Below are 18,741 nucleotides of genomic sequence, written 5' to 3'. Positions count from 1 at the left end.
AGAATACAGTTATGCTAAGTTGTGTTTTATTACATTCATAACAAAGTGATAAAGTATAAAATGAACTAGAAAAAATACGCTAAATTCATGACCAGAAGCTTATAGACCTCTAGGAAAAATAAAGTGTATCACATTAACATATATGTAATGAGAGTCTCAAAAGAAGGGAAAAGAGAAAAAAAATGGCAGGTACAATAGTCAATTAAATAGTTAATATTTTACAAATTTGACAAAAAAAAACTTAGGTAGAAATACAAAATGCCTGTGAAACCAGTTGGGGTACATACAAAAGTTCATGCCTAGATACTTGAACATGATAAAAGCTAAAACATTTTTGAAAATTTTGAAAGCAGCAAGAGGAAATCAACTCAGGTAGAGAGGAACAAGAATACGACAATAAGCTGACACTGCAGATGAAACAACGAAGGCCAGAAGAAAGTAGAATGACAGTCAAAGTGCTAGAAAAACAATACTATCAACCAATAATTCTATATCTAGCAAACCTACTTTCCAAATGAAAGATCACTCAAAACAAACAGTAAAATATAAAACATAAATCGCTGAGAAAGTACAGAAAATACATGAAAAGACAATACTGACAAGTGTATAAATATGGGAAATATGCTTATGAAATGATGCTAAATGTCATTAGCCATCAGGGAGACTCAAATTAAAGCTCTGATGAGATGTCACTATACCCCTATTTGAAATGAATAAAAAAATCATTTTTAATAGTGACAACCAATGCGGATGAGAATGTGAAGAAACTGGATTACTTATATATTGCTGGTGGAAACATAAAATGGTACAGGCACATGGAAAACAGGAAATTTCATATTAAATGAAATGTGAAATTGCCATTAAAAGGAGCAATTTTACTCTTCAACATCTGTACTGGGTAAATAACAACTTACGTCCACAGAAATACCTGTACATGAATGTTCATAGCAGTTTTATTTGGTAGGCGAAAACTGGAATCAGCCTATGTGACCTTCAGTGGGCAAATGGTTAAACAAACTGTAGTACATTATATATCATGGAATACTACTCAACAATAAAAAGAAACAAACTACTGATAAAAGAAGCAACTAATGGATCTCCAGGGAATTACGCTGAGTGAAAAAAATCATACCCAAAACGTTAAATACTTTATGACTCAATTTTTATAATATTTTTAAATAAAATTTTAGAAGTGGAGAAGAGCTGAGTAGTTACCAAAAGTTAGATCTGAGGATGAGGAAAGAAGTAAACAAGCAATATATGAGCATAGTCATAAAAGGATGACATGAAAGATCTTGTAGCATTGTCTCTGTTTGGCATCATACAGGTAGTGACTACACAAACTTACACAGGTGATGAATTGTACAGACTTAATGCATACACACACACACACACACACACACAAAGAGAGAGAGAGAGAAGAGCATTAAGAGAAGGGAGAATTGAGATATACAGGATGAAAAGTCAGGAGAAGTTGTTACATAATTAATGATCAATAAAAACAAAAATTGGAATTCAGATTTATCTGGCTTCAAAGCTCATATTTTAACTCACTACACCATGATGCTTCACAAAATAAGATAAAGAGTATAGGAAAACAGTCGTTCCGAGGCAGACTAATGAATGGAGTAAATGAAGCCTCTTTGATATTCTTTCAAAGGCACATTCATTTTTTTATTCCCCAAATTCTACTCTGCATTTATTTCTCTATACTTTGAATTAAAACTTAAGTACTTATTAAAGTAATATTGCTTAAATTATTTGCTATACAACTATAATCTCAGTAAATATTTCATGGAAAACAAGTGTTCTTTAGGGAAACCACAATGAAGCTCTTCCTGGTTTATCTATTTGCAAGATATTAAGTTGAAATCTTTGTGAACTCTGTGAATATCTGTAAAGTAAATCTGCATAGTATGCAATATGTATAGTAAAGTGACACAGTAAATTATCCTATTTGGTTTTATATAATATTTCCCAAACTTGTATTGTGGGATAACTTTTGTTAATAACACACATTTACATTTTTCTGTACATCTCCATATTTGGAGAAATTCTAAGTTATGATAGTGGCTGACAGCTGCTACGAGACCACACTTACGCTAAGTGTGGTCATTTAGTGAAATACCGTATCATATTATCTTAAATCTTGTTTACTCCTCTTACACACATTTTTCAGTGCACCTGATTTATGTTACATTGTCAGTGTACATATTTGTATCCCCCAATGGATTCATTCTCTTGCCCCAATTTTGTCATTGGGACAAACCATTTGCCCCAGTGATGTGATCAATTGTTGGTGTATCGCCCTCTCCATCACCAGTATTATGTTTAGGGAACTGGATACATTTAATACCTGTTGGTTGAATTTATGCATGTAAAAATGAAAGAATGAATGAATAGATGAATTAATGAAAATACCAACAGCGATTTTCTTTACTTTAATTGCTTTACTGATAGTGTACTAGGATCTACAGCAGGGAAACAGAAAGACCTTTTGAATGACAGTTACTTATCCCTCCTTTTTCTAGAAGTAATTTGGTCAAAGAACACTTGGCATGTCAACTCTGAAATGTTGCCAGCCTTTTGGTCTGGCCACTATTTTTTTATTCTCAATAATAACCCCCACTAGAAGAATAGTAAGGAAAGAAAGAAGGTTAAACTCAATTCTGTCACATGTTTTTAAGAGTTGACAGCTCCAGGGAAGGTTTAATAGTGAAGAGAATTGAATCTAGTTGGAAAAGGGTACTACTTGAATCACTGTGAATTTCATTTATCTGTGTATCTCCATTCCTAATTATCACTAGGAAGTGACAGTTGGGAAGCCCATGGAGGTCTCAGAAGATTATAAAATTCTATTAAATCATCACAAATGTTGCAATATAACATTTAAGAGCTTCAGCTCTTCATATAAATAAAAGTAGGGTTTATTATCATGTGAGATGGAGGCTTGATCTAACCAGTATTTTTCTTCTTCTTATATAAAATAGAATGTTAAAATTATATGATAGTATCTGAAAATCCTATCTTGCCAGGGAACAAGATCTAATTAGTTGGGCTAAATGTAAAGTTCAAACGCTGGGACACAGATGGTCTTCCACTTACCCCCAGAGAAGGAGAACATGAGCCCCAATGACCCCAGTTAACACATACCAATTCACTTGGTCCAAATGAATACAGTAAATTAGAAAACTAAATACCAAAGTTTCTTTGATATATAGCTGATAAGCTGTAGAATTTCATTAATTATTTGATTGTATTTAATTACAACCCTTTTAACATGTAAATGGTATCAAAAGAAAATTATTAGAAATTTAATTACTATAAAATGTACCAAGCATATAATTATTGGAAAATTTTTAAAAGAAAAAAATTTTACAAGTCTCAATATTCATAGTTAAATTTCTGCTTTAATTGAAAATATCAGTATCTCTTTAATTAATTAGTTTTCACAAGAATTTAGAGCCATGCTTTAGATCTGATCACTCTACACGATGATCAAGGCACAAACACTTTTTTTACAATCTTCCTCTAAGTAGTTACTTTATTGCTTTATACAACCTTATTGCTGACAGAGTTCATTTCTACAATGAATTTTACAGTAATACTAACATGCCCCAAATATGCTTGTTTATGTTTTTCTTATATTTGGTGACAAAGTATAAACCTGAATTTGTTAGAAGATAATTGTATTTATAATTCTGTTAAGTTTCCATTGGAGACATTCCATTCATAACTACAGAGAGCCAATAAATGAGTAAAATACATCCTTGTCCTCATCAGAGAAGTCAGTTACAGAAAGGGCCATAAAAGAATGAACTAATTGGTCGGGCCTGGTGGCTCATGCCTGTAATCACAGCACTTTGGGAGGCCGAGGCGGGTGGATGATTTGAGGTCAGGAGTTTGAGACCAGCCTGGCCAAAATGGTGAAACCCCGTCTCTACTGAAAATACAAAAATTAGCCGGGCATGGTGGCAAGCACCTGTAATCCCAGCTACTCTGGAGGCTGAGGCAGGAGAATCACTTGAGCGCAGAGGTTCCAGTGAGCAGAGATCACGGCACTGCTCCTCAGCCTGGAAGACAGAGTGAGACTCCGTACAAAAAAAAAGGAATAAACAAATTACATTCACAATCTGCTGGATGTTTACATTTGTACACTTATTGATAACACATTACTTCATAGGCATTTGCACTAATCTATAATAAACAATTTAATATTCCCTACATAATTGAAAAACTATCTCTAACAATGAGGTATATTTGAGAAGTTAAGATTTTTCAGATTTTCAAAAACTAGTATTAGATATGTATACATAGGCATACACATATATTTAGGCATTTTTAAAAATATAGACTCTTTTTAGAAGAAAGACATTAAATGAGGAGCCTTGGGATATTTAATAATGGATACAAAGTTTTATTCAAATTAGAATCAGTAACCATAAGGAATATATAACTACAAAACCTGTATACTGACATTAAACAATTAAATTTGATTTATGCAGCATGGTTTTAAAAAAGTATCACTAAATGAAAAATGAGTAAGGACTGGTGTACTTTTTTTCTCTTTATTTTCTTCTTCAGCTAAAATAACTTTAGGCTGACAGAATTAAACATTCAGCAAGAGAAATACTGATTCTCATTAATTATTTTATATATATATATGCGATATTTTCCTAAGTATCTATGTGCACAGAATTTCCATTCAATTTAATGAAGTTATACTTACATAAAAATACATACATGTCCAGAAAAATTAGCTTAGAATTTTTGCATGTAAAATCTATTGTTTTTCTTTTTTCTTATATTTCTTTCTAAAATACTTATTCATAACAGTATATCTTCAATATTTTAATTGATAATAATATTATAAAGTTTCTCCTTTTTTCATCCCTATGCTCAATTTGAATGACCCAGAACAGAGGTTTAAACACTAGTTTAATTATCAATAGTATCACAACTATCTCTGGTGTGTGTTAAAGAACAAATTCTTTGGAATCTACACCAAACTACACCAGATCTACAGAATACTTGGACCGAGGAATATGTATATTTTAAATATATGATAGTAATAACTGCTTAAAATTTTTCAAGAATGAAATATGTGCCTAGAACTTTCCTAAACATTGTATATGTTTTAACACAAGTTATCACCAAAACAATCCAAAGAAGAAGCTGTTATTATATCGATGGGAAAACTAGGCAACTTAATAAGTTTTGGAGCTATGATCTGCCAGCTTCACTTCAGAATCCTGGCTCTTCACTTCTTGCGATGTACACTGTTTCTATTTGATGAGTCTAACATCTAGCCAGATTTCTATAAAAAAGTCTTAACAACAATCCAATAAATGTGATGACATAGTACACTCAATTTAAGATATTTGAACTGTGGCAATTTTAAAAATAAATGAAAATGTATTTGAGAGAAGGGGAAAATATACATATACATATTCACATTTTCAGCAAAATAACTGAGTAGTCAGTGAATATTTGTTGAGTTGATTCTTCTTTTCACATTCTTTCAACAGAAATTTACTAAAACTATCTGCACTACGAAAACATTATAGAAGTTCAAAATGATATTTCAGTTATTGAAAGGTTATATATGTATTATTGTGAAATAAAGGCAGATCATGGTCTTGGTTGAAGTTTTGTTTGGCTAAGCTTATGCTAAAATAGAAAAGAAATTAAGATTTTCTGGAACAAAGAAAATGGAAAGAAATGTATTCAGAAAACATCCGGTAACTTAAAGAATTGGATAATGGATTTGCATAAATTTCCCATATGCTTTTTCCATATGTGGGAAAAAGTGGAAAACTGCAAGTGGTATGGGCCTTTCCTTCTCAGAGATAGGAGGAAAAGCAAGTGAGGACTGAATATCAAGAGTTGCATGCTTCAATACTTCCAAGTATATAATCAGACATTTATATGTATCTCTATGGACCAAGTCACCATTTTTTTCCATGATACACTGAAATTCATTAGAAAAAACAAATTGAATAATTGCTAACCTCAGATATGGTCTTGGGAAAATGATTCTCCCCTTAATAAGGATAAAACCTAGTTTGAATGATGAATACTGCAGGGATGCTTACCAAGGTTAAGCAGAAGAAGATGAAATAAAAACATCGAGAAGCATCACTTGTTTACACAAATTGCCTCATTCTTTATATATGCCTGTTTTGACAATATGCCCCAACCTGGAGGATACCTAGACCCAGAGGCAGCATATCTCACTGTGGCCAGAAGTGGGATGGAGCCCAAAATGTACTGGCAAAGTGACTTTCACTAGACTACAATCCTTTTCAATATGGAGATGATAAGATACCCATATTTGGCTCTCTAATGGCAAATAGTCATTAGCACATTGTAAGTACATAATAATTTTTATGAATTAATATTAAAGCCTGATTTCTCATTAAATTATGAGCAGCAGAAAGTTTCTTCCATCTCTCCATTTACAATGTATATAGTACTTAGTACAAAACTTGCTTCTAATAAATGTTTTGTAGAACAAATAAATGAAGGTACCAACATCAAAGTAAGGTGTGTTCAGAAATAACAAACCAGGAAAAACACTAATATACAGAATCAGAAATATAGTCAGGTGCCCAGGGACAAGGACATGAGTCCAAATGTTGGGTTGTTTTCAGAAAACTGTTCCACTGGGTTCTAGCATGTGCTGTCTGTATTAGGGGTTCAGGCATGTTTTCGGATTTAATCCTGGGAACATTCTGGGTGTCTACTACTAGGTTGTATATGTCTGCATCCCTACGTATGTCTGTGTGTCTGTATGTGAATGTATTTCTGAGAATGGTAAGAGATAAACAAAGGAAAGCTGCATTGGTCATGAACATTAAGATCAGCACTCTGAGTTCAAAGGAAAGGCTACAGTCCATTAAATTATCTGAGTAAATTTTCACTTAGATTCTATTTTGCTGAAGTTAAAGTAGTATGATGAAACCTTCGAAGAGTATCTTAAGTTTAAAATTATTTAGTCAGGCCCAACTTGCTCTGAGAATACTTACATTACTCCCATGTAACTATATTCTGTTCAGCTTACTTTATTTTCTAGAAAAGTAACTTTTTTTGTTGTTTAGAATCAACTCTAAATAGTATTTGATTTGGTGTTCTCTTCCAAAGTGAACTGTAAACTTATTATAGTTTTTGATTAAATCTTCCAACTACTGTCTGGATAGATAAACTGGGTTAGAAATAACAGTAAAGTCATTGCACCATAAGAGCTTTTCTGGAAAAACAGTTACACTTCAGCTTATTTCATATATGATACTAGGTGAGTTCACCAAAGTATGTTCAAGGCATAGGCAACATGGCAGATTTGAAAAAAAAAAAAAAAACAACTAGAAAATAATTCAAGCGTTCTTGCCTTTAAATGAAGATAAAATGTTTTGTAATTCCCAAATGTTAGCCAATGGACCATGACAAAGTCTTCACTAATTCTTTAAAAACTGAAAATAAATGTAGTAGTATTTCACAAAACCAAATTTGTTCAATGCAATAGCTTATTCTTTATTTAGGAAATATATGCCAATTTTTGGTATTAGAATTCTATTTTTAATGATGTGGTAGTGATAATAGAGGATGGTTTATTGATTCTGACTTAAGGTACCCTTTGAATTTTGTTTTTAAATCAATGGTTGATGATGAACATAACTCCTGTATAATTCTATTGATCTTGTTGGGCTTTACCTGTGGAAAAAAAAAGAAACAAATGCTGTCTCTTAGAAGGGACTTGGTCTGGCTTCCAAGATAAAGTGTGTGGAATATTTAAACCTCAAGCTCACTTAACTTTAATTATTAATAAGAACTGAGTGTCTGGCATGTCATAAAGAGACTCAGCAAGGCTGGGAACTGTTAAGCCAGTGTATTAACATTCAACTTTAAGAGCATATATTCATCATATAACAATTTTTATCAACTGATTTGGATAACATGGGTTTAGGTAGTTTAAGTTTATGAAAAGCAGTCCTATATTACTTGTTAATAACCTTGTTAAATAATGATTATTTGAAACTTGAAAATCGTATCACCACCAAAAAAATCCTACTTTTATTAAGAAAAGACGGGTTAGTACACTATAAATCTCACAAAAGGCTGTCAAGATATACAATATATAATTTATATATCTAATATTGTTACTACGGGGATCACATTAAAAATTATAATTGGGGATGTCTGATACCTATAATTCTTTTGTGACAGTCCCAGAGTCCTGAAACCAAATTCCTGTGAGAGAAAATCTTTCAATCTCAACTTCAAATCCATTTATTTGTTCTTTCATTCAACAATTACATTGATTACTCACTATGCTGTGGAGACACAATATTGAAACAGAAAGAAAATAGTTCTCTTCACATATTATACCTAATATACTATCATAAGAGGTATACAATATGTGAGAATATAACATAACTTATAATGTAATAGCATCAGGTTTGTGATAAGGGCTATGAGGAGATACAGTGTTTCTCTTACAGCTTTGCAAGAGGGGTATATGAAGCAGGAGGCTTCAGAGTTTTAGAATTCTAGGCATATTCAGAAAAGCCACTGCACAGAGACTGAGTCATTAAAAACGCTGGAGTCAGTTACTTCATAATGACTGCCTGATGGAAACATTTTTGCCTCATCACATAATGGTAATAGATCATATCTACTAATATGAGAATCATCAAACTTCTGTCATAAAACAAAAATTATTGAGGAATTCACATGAAAGATTATAAGTGATACAGGATATGTGTCGCATTTATGCAAATAAAGGAATTAAATGCTTTAACAATAAACCATGTGTTTTGACAACACTATGGCAAACATTAGCAATAAATTTAACAATGAAAATTTAAGGTTTTATCTGACAAAATGACTATATGCCAAGCAAAACTTTAGAAAATGCTAAAAAGGTATATATTTGTACAATCAGAAACAAATGAATGATGGACAAAAAACTAATATAAAATTCATGATCTAACAGCTAACTTCACATTCCACTATTACCAATTATGACACAGATCGGAGAATAGGTAAATAAAACCTTGATGTAAAAACCAAGACTTATTTATATTTAGAGATTTATGATAATAAAGGTAATAGTAAAATGAAAGAATTATTATGCTTCAGAGAATGTTAGAGAATAAGATAATCATGAGATTTAATAAAAATTTTATGAATTATTTTAAATACAAAAACAATTTCCATGACTCTTGAAAATTTAAAATTTAACACTTTTAGGCATACTTGTCATTATTCACAGTATCTTTCATATTAGCGATTCACAAATTCACTGCAGACTGTGGTTGCCACGCGTTGATGGATGCGCGACATGCTGCCTACAGACGGGCAAGAACTCTTATTTACTGTTACTAAAGGGTGAGTTTTCTTTTCAAATTATCACAAAATAAATCCTATTGTCATAACTCTCAAAATATTTTAATAAATTTGAGGCTTTTTAGGGTACCAACTATTGAAAATCATTCATAAGTAAAGGAACCTTAAAATTCAATAAACACAATGGTCATTTGAATAAAAATTGCTTTATTTCATCCCCCTCAATTCTCTGACTGAATGTTACAAAACGCTCTATTGGATTTATCCCAGCTTCTACCTGGTTACTAGCAAGGATGAATTTCATAATGTAAGCAAAGGAGCCTTGATGTTGATCCAGGAGCCAAACTGTTAGGATTCTATTCTCAGCTTCACTTTCCAGCTCTATGACTGTGTACAAGTCATTTTTCTACTGCTCAGCTTTCTTACCAACAAAGTGGAAATAATCATTGTGCCTAACTCATGAAATATTTAAGAGATGAATGTGCTTAGAACAGCTTATGTCACATCGCAAAATAAAAGTGACTGTTAGTGTTAAAAAGATAAATGTATTAAAAATAAAACAACCACTTTAGAAAAAATTGTCATTGGCATAGATAAAATGAACACCTCACATTTCAGTGTTTACTACACAATTATTAAATATAGCACTAATGATGTTTTAAGATTTAGATAATGAAGGAAACACTTAAGTTATCTCATATGATAGAACGTATTAAACTTTGCAGAACATAAATTATTTAATATAAAAATATAGAGCTATGTTGCAGAACAAATCTATTGAATGGAATAATAGACTGAGATAATAGAAGAGAACGCCAAGTGAAAAGAATTACTGTGCCTTATAGATCTATTTTTTTTAAACTGCTAGTTTGTCATACCAAAAACATGAATTACTTGTTCTTTTTACATAAGTATACAGAAATACACGTCTAAAAAAGGTTTTTGCATCTTACACATGTGCCTCTTTTCACAGGCAGATACAATCATACAGTATGTAATACAAGAGGAAAATTCTCACCTTCTCCAGTCATCAACTGATGCCAGCTATCACATTCAAGAATAAGATATCAAACATTTAAACAGTGTTTAATATTTTTCTCTCAGTTCTCCTATGAAGTCAATATTATAATCTTTAGTAAGTTGTAGTAATTGACCTACTTGACCTAATTTGCAAAAGAACATGGAAAAAATGAACTAAACTTAAAAATCTCCTTGTCACTGTGGTTGTAGTTATGAAAAGAAATAGTCCACAACATAATACTAATTGATTCAATTTACAATTTAAAATAAATAAAATAAATTTTGGCATCATTCAACTAACACAACCAACTTCCAGATCCCAGTAAGCAGATGCTTTTGCAGTAATTTTAACATTTATTTAAATAATGCACGGCCGGGCACGGTGGCTCACACTTGTAATCCCAGCACTTTGGGAGGCCGAGGCGGGAGGATCACGAGGTCACGAGATCGAGACCACGGTGAAACCCCGTCTCTACTAAAAATACAAAAAAATGAGCCGGGCGTGGTGGCGGGCGCCTGTAGTCCCAGCTACTCGGGAGGCTGAGGCAGGAGAATGGCGTGAACCTGGGAGGCGGAGCTTGCAGTGAGCCGAGATCGCGCCACTGCACTCCAGCCTGGATGACAGAGCAAGACTCTGTCTCAAAAAAAAATAAAAAAAGAATGCACTTTTAAAAAATGTTAATTGAATATCACATATAGCTAAGTCACACTTTGAGTAACAATTTTATATTTAGAAAAAATGGATTATGTAAAACATGGCTCGATATTTAAATTTATCACAAACAATGAAAGAACAAAATATAATAATTTAATGAAATCTCAAAAAATACTTTTGAACTTTTGAGTTGTTATAAGTACTGTAATAGAAGCTTAACACATTGTAGAACACAAGAATTGCTTACTATGTTTTCCAGAGTATATAAAAAATATTGCTAATAGCTATTTTCATTATTGTGATCAAATAATTAGGTGTTACTAATTTAAATTCAGAGTTCAAATTTCATTTTCTTGTAAACCTTTATAAGAATTATACTGCTTCACGTATTTAATTCCACAGTAATATAATCTCCAGTTGCAGAACTTGGATAAGTATTTTTTGAACAAATAAATATTTGCTGAATGAATGAATGAGTGAATCTACAACTATATCAAGAAATTAAGTTCAAAATCATGATTTCAAGGTTATATGCCATTATGGCCATTATGTATAGTTGCAAATCAAAGTTGCATGTGGACGATCTACATGCTCACATGTAATGCAGTAGATTTAGAGGAAACACATTTTTTAGGAGACATTTGTTCAATATAACTTTCTGTGGGGTTTTACACAGCTGCCTTCTCTTTTCTACTATGGATCAATAGATGAGATTATATAGATGTATAGTTAAAATATCAGCTAAATAAATTATTTGGTTTCTCATTTACGTAAATTAAAAGGGAATTGATTTCATTTACCCCCTGGAAAAAGGTAGACTTGAAATCCTCTCTAGCCACAGCTTGCAAGTCTAGGTCACTGTGTCTCTGTGATATGGATGTGGAACATGCCGGATCTGGCCATCCAACATACCCAACACTATACATAGGTTATAATACCCAGTGCAGGCTAGCTAGTTGTTATCATTGTGCCTCAGACAAAATTTCCATACATGTATAGAAAAGCAATTCTTAGGCAGTTCTCCATACATCATTATGATAAAGAGAAAAACTCTTTCTACACTTATTTCTCTGTATCACTGCATTCAGAAAGGTTTTAAATGGAGAACCAGCTCATTTGAATTAAAATGTTTCCTAAACTGCATTCTGCTAAACATTTTTCATGAGGATGTTCCTAAGTATACTGGGTAAAATGTTTCCTGATCAAATAATTTGGAAAAACCTGCATGCCCATTAATATATTAAAAGTTTAGTATAATGCTGCAAGTAGAGAAATCTTAATACCATTTAACTTGATATTTTCTAGACTCAACTTGAGTGTAGAACCACTTTGGCTTAACACATTTATTTTCTGTTTCAGATAATTTTTAGTAAAGTATGACTTTGGGAAATAGTATCAATTCAGCAACTTTTGTCCTCTTTAGTTATTCACAACTGTAATGTTTGTCTCGTTTTGTGAAAGCATATGCACTTGATGGAATGTGTAGTTTGAGCAGGAGAGAGAAAGATAAAGACAGAGAGATATCTCATGATAGCATTGCCATTTCTATGTCTGACCATATTATGCCTCGTTACTCTTTTAGAAAAATAAAAATTAGCAAAGTGCCACCTACATTCTCAAACTTCACCAAACCCACACTTCAGTTATTCATCTTTATCACCCCAACTAGGACCACAGAAGTAATTTCTTCAGTAGATTTACACAAAGTCTAACTATGAAATAATTCTAGTGTTAATATCTTCATGCATGTTATAATTGACCATCATGTCAGACTTCAAATCAGTCAAAAAAATAAAAGCATAAACTATGTGTATTAAAAATAATCTTTTTATTAACTGTTCTTTTTTAATAGATGAGTAAACTGAGCTAAAGTTTGAAATAAATCACAAATTTAACTCAGTATGAACTCAAGTTGTCAGTTTTATTTGCTCTTGTTACTGTTGCTGTTTTTATGATGTGGTTTTCATAATTTTATACCACCTGAATTCATTGAAAAAAATGGACATCTTTAAAGTATATTGAAACATACTGACCATACTTGGCTAATAATATGAAGAATCCCAAGTATAAAATCCTGTAGTTTATTATTTTTCATAGCTATGTCATAAATCTTCCATCTGAAAATGTGAGGAGTCTTCATTTTAACATTTTATTGACTGCTTATATGATACTGTATCCTCACCCCCATTTCTGCTTTCAAAGGACAGCACAATATATGTAAGTGTCAGGAACGAACTTCAATGTATGAATAATGCTACCAAGAAAATTACTGATGATTGCTTAGTCAGAAAGAACTCTCAATATCTGATGACAGGATAGCTACCTTTAACCTTCCAGGATAACGGCATACTGATGCCACTGTTGCAACAACATCAGCTTTCCTGATACAGCCTTGAGATTATATACGTTATTTTCATCACAATAACCTTAATCTATATATTTTAAGGATGTAAAAAACGTTAAAAGATGAGATAAATGCAGCATACAGCCACTACTATTAGTTACCTTTAAAAATTTCATTATTCAATCTGGCATCATAATAAAGCAAACAGCAAACCAGAGAAGTTTGTTTAATGAAGTGACTATATTTCAGGATTATACTCATTGTTATGTCTTTAACTGTGCAGATTGGAAGTATTTGTGAATAGTCTTGAATTATTTGAACAATTTATTAGCACAGCAGAGCCTGTGTGATTCATTGGCTTATCGTACATTCGCATGTTATAATCAACCAAAGTCCATGCATGCCCAATATACAAAACTCTCTTAAATTTTTTCTTCTAACAGCCTTGGCAGCTGTCCTGTCCTGATATATATATTGTAGAGTAGAATATATGAAGGATTAAGTTCAGTGTTCATAAAGTATATGCACACCATTTCCATTATCTGTGTTCTAGATAAAATGCTAAGAAATAAGATGAATTGGAATATATTTGCTCAAAGAGTTCACATTGATAAAATATGTCATTAAATATTTATAACATTTGGAAGTGTTAAAATAACATAAATAAATTCCACATAAGAAAAGCAATGTAAACAGACAGTAAAGGTTGTCTTCCTCTTTTGTTTCTATATTTTCATATCTACAACATGCTTCTAAGCTAGAGCCAATGTTAGATGCAGCATAGAGACTTTCAGAACCAGGTCAGCAATCACAAGGGTGATTTTCTTAGGCTCTAAGGAAACAATGAGCTAATAGGATGTTATTAGTTTTTTGCCTACTCATAATAACTGGATAGAGGCAGGAGTATAAGATTATTATACAGTCAAAGCATCGCAGAGGAACAGAAGTATTTCTGTCATGGAAAAGAATGATGAAAGCTAAAAGACATACAATCAATCGCTGCAAAAAATCCCAAATATACAAATAGTGGGATAAAATTCATATGTATTGTATGATCAGGCTTCAGAAATATAATGGACATTATATGCTGTAACAACGCATCTGTCTACAATTTTTGGGAATAAAATATCTCACATTGGTAACTATTTTTATAACTAAGTCAATTTTATATTTATGGAACTACTTCCTCACCAGAATTCCTAAGAGACACTAATTGAGATGAATCCCAAATAGTTTTTGATACTTTTTTTTCTAAAGCTGCTCTCCTTAACTGTAGTGATGGCTGCCAACATCTACAGCAATGTGTATAATGCATGATTCCACCCTCTTCCCCCTACCCAGCTAGAGCTGTTTGCATCAGTGATGCACAGGTGAACCAAGTGGAGCCCATTACAATATTTCAATGTGGAATTTGGAACATTTCCAGTCAATGTGAGCTAGTCACTTTAATATAGGAGGGCAAATTTGGAATTGCAGAAAGGGCATGAGCTAAGTGAAGCAAAGAAATCTGGTCTGCAGAGAAGAATGAAAAAATAACTGGTCAGTTACTGTAGGTAGCTTGTCAGACATAAGCATAGCAGAAGAGGCCTCCCTCTACACATACTCGCTCTCTCTCTCTCTCTCTCTCACACACACACGCACACACACACACACCAGGAATGTCAGGTAATCATCAGGTAATGGTCAGGTGGTTAGTAACTATCTCGGTCACAGCTAGTGCCAGGGAAAGATAGTCTCTCCGTAGAGAGAAAATACCTGAAACTGGTGATCAGCAGCTTCCCTGTGAGATCTCAGGAGCTGGGTGGGTGGGCTCAAGCATGTTTATTATGAGGAGTGATGGAGTTTAACTGGTATATGACCTTGGAGGGACATTCCACTGGCAAGGCAAGAATGCCTCAAGTCAGCATGAGTACAACTCCAGTAAATACACTGTGCATGCGGCCCCTCTCAAGTGCTAGCAGGCCAGTGCATGTGGACAGCCTACTTCAAGGGAAGACTCAGGGGAGAAGGGATTCAAGACCTGGAAGTATGCCAACATATAAAACGCCAAGTCCAAGGTCATCAGTGCACCCTCTCGGTGATCTCTCAAGTTGCCTGCTTGGCCCTCTTCCACGTGTACTTTATTTCCTTTCATTCCTGCTCTAAAGCTTTTTAATAAATTTCCACTCCTCCTCTAACACTTGCCTCAGACTCTCCTTCTGCCTTAGGTTGCCTCAAATTATTTCTTCTAAGGAGGCAAGAATTGAGGTTGCTGCAGACCTGTACAGATTTGCCGCTGGTAACAGTCAGAAGCAGGAACCAGAGAGAGAAAGCAACCCCTGCCTAGCTGCATTTTACATTAAATGAAACCAACTGACTTTTGACTAACAGAATAATAAATAAATAAATCAGCTTTGTTTGTATGGATAACTCTTAAGGTTAGAATATTTCCTGGAAACTGTCCCTGTAAGGATAATATTTTATCTTAATAATAATTTTTGGATGAAATACTTCCTCCATATCCTGACTGCTTAAGAGAAAAAGCAAAACAACACTTAAGTTGTTTTGAAGATCAATTTTATTATTGAGCACATGCCCATCATTGTACCCCTGCTCTTGGTGAGGGTAAAGTGATGCATACAAAAAGGTTTTCAAAGAGTGTTGTCATAGATTTGTGTAAGCCTATCATCAAATAATCTACAAAATTACAATCCTTTAGTTTGCTTTTGATAAACATTCCCTGCCTTCACTGTGCATTTTCCCTTCTTGCTGTAATTAGTATGCACTCCTGTTTTGATTTGTGAAACTGAATTGTTCATATCAGTGAAAAACAATTAATTGTTTTAGGAAAGTTTATATACATAATACCAAGTAAAGTGCCAGAGTGACTTTTGGTGAAACCACTCAAGGGTTTATTAATAAATTATCTAGATGCTTTATTTAACAAGTGAATATCTTTTCCATCTTTAAGTTTTAACTAAAATATAGTTCAAACATACTGAAGAGAATGATCAAAACATAATGACCTTATAAGTCTATCGCAACCACTACCTATCATTCGGTAAGAATAAAAAAGCTTTTTAATAAAACTTCCACTCCTGCTCTAACACTTGCCTCAGACTCTCCTTGGCAACATCACACACTGAGTCCTCAAGTTGGGTCAGGTATTGTGCTAAACACTGCATCATACTTTCTTGAGGAAGTAATACTTAAATCAAATCTAAAGGGTAGGACATTCAGCTAGCCAATTGCAGTTGGGTTAAAAAGAGATTAATAAGACTATATTATGGATAAAGGTCATTTTCCAATTTATGAGTTTCTCTATTAATTAGGAAAAGTGTTCTGAGAACTTCTAAAGAAGAAAATATTGGCATTAATTTATATTGATTTTAAATATATAACCAGGGTAAACACAGTGACACCTAGTGAACCTAATGAACAAATAATGCATGTATATCTCAAAAACCAAAACAGAAACCAAGAACAAGAACAAGAATAATGCCAACATCACACTGAGTCCTCAATATGGGTCAGGTATTGTGCTAAACACTGCATCATTGAATCATTCTAATCCTTAGAACAATCTTGTACAGTAGGTCGTATTATACATAATATATAGATGAAGAAACAAAAAGATTAATTTGCTACACATGAGGTAGTAAAGAATGGGATCATATCTGGGATCTAGATTAGCAGATGTCAAGACCTATAGAGGTCTTAGTGGCTGTATAGTTAATATAGATTAACTATACAGCCACTAAGGATGCAAATATTTATATACATTAGTAAATTGGATCAAACTCAATGGAGAAGTAGCCCCAATGTTGTGTTTATGTTTCTGCAGGTTGCATATGTCACAACTCTAGGAGACGTCATTCAAACTGATGTTTTTTAATACTTGAGGACAGAAACTGAGTCCTGTTTACCACCATAATCTCTGTGCTTGGCATAAGCACTTTTGGTAAAAATAAGTTGTAAAGTATGATTGGTTCAGCTTAGCGCAATACAAAATAAATAGAAACCCCTAAATCCAAAGGTTGCTATCTTTGTTTCACTGTTCAATTTTCAGCAAAAAAAAAAAAAGTGCAGCCTTTTGGTTCCAAACTATCACTACTTCCTAAAGATTTAAATACCTGATTATCAATCAGTAACTGATATAGGTAATGCAAATTTATATTTGAGGCACAGAGTGATGTGCTAGAGGTGAAGACAAAAAGGTCTTTACAGTAGAATAGTTTACAGTATTCAATCGATAACACTATAAATATCTAATTTTCAATGTGTTCAATATACAATAATTTCTATATTGATTCATCCAAAGACGTATCCACACTTCTGGGTGGTAATGAGAGGTTTCATGTTGTATAACTTGAGCTGTACCTTGAAAAAAGGATTATCATTAAGATGGATTTTATGGCGAGTAAGAAGTATTTCAAGTGATTTGTGGAAAACACCAGAAGTAGAAATTCATATGAATCATTTGTAGAGTTAAGATGAAAGAAATTAGCTCATTAGAGGGAAGGTATTGGGGGATATAGGATCACACAGACAACAATGGCTAGGCTACAAAGGACCAAAATTTCAGGTTGGGCAGTTTGGACCCTCATTTTCCCCATTAGTGCAAGCACTGAACAACACAAAAGAGAGAGAGAGAATAAGGCAATGAATAGCAAAAGCCTCAAAAAACTTCAAAAGCAAGGAGTCTCTCTTCCCCTGCTGCCTTTAATGGAAATAATCAACAGGAATGCAGGATGATTACAGTATATTTTTTCTCTGTGGGAGAGGGAGATTATGTACTCAGAACCATAAAGCATTTGCTTGCAAAATTAATTCTAATTGACTTGCATGGGAGCACTGTCACAGGAATTGAAAACAGCTGAAGGACGGTTTAAAAAAAGATCATGATAAACAGCAATCAAACCACTTGGAAAAATACCTGGTGGTTGGTCCCCAGGGAACTCTGCAAGGCCTGGTTTTATTTAACATTTTCATTAATAAATGGGAAGATGGAAGGAAAAAACAAAACAAAAAATAATTACACTCACATACGGAAACTGGTGCAAATATCAATGTCAGGAGATTTTTTTTCAAAAGAAAAATAACTTTAGGCCTAGGTTTTGCATGGGCTATATCATTAGGCAGAGAACCACTTAGACAGCGACCTATGTATCCCTCTATATATAATGGGGAAAAGGATAATATTTGGACTCAATATGAGATTGTGGAAATTATACTGGGAAATAGGCATCTGGTACAAGTCTGTTAACAGGTACCTCATGTCACAGAAGTAGGAAACAATAACTTGTATGTGACTCTATAAATGCCCTGAAACTCTTTGTTCACATGTTTGCTTTCTGGCTGTTTTACAAACAAGTGAAAAAAGCAATCTAAAGAAGAA

The 18,741-nt window shown here is 33.2% G+C and overlaps 1 protein-coding gene across 1 annotated transcript in view; it reads right to left on the bottom strand.

Annotated features, from left to right (window-relative positions):
• LOC115836658 (ephrin type-A receptor 5-like) overlaps positions 1-18,741 on the bottom strand; it is a 79,211-nt gene that overhangs the window by 21,493 nt on the left and 38,977 nt on the right. The gene's annotated exons all lie outside the window — the stretch shown is intronic.

Source organism: Nomascus leucogenys, chromosome 9, assembly GCF_006542625.1.
Source record: "Nomascus leucogenys isolate Asia chromosome 9, Asia_NLE_v1, whole genome shotgun sequence".
NCBI classification, from domain to species: Eukaryota; Metazoa; Chordata; class Mammalia; order Primates; family Hylobatidae; genus Nomascus; species Nomascus leucogenys.
This window is presented reverse-complemented; position numbering and strand designations above follow the sequence as displayed.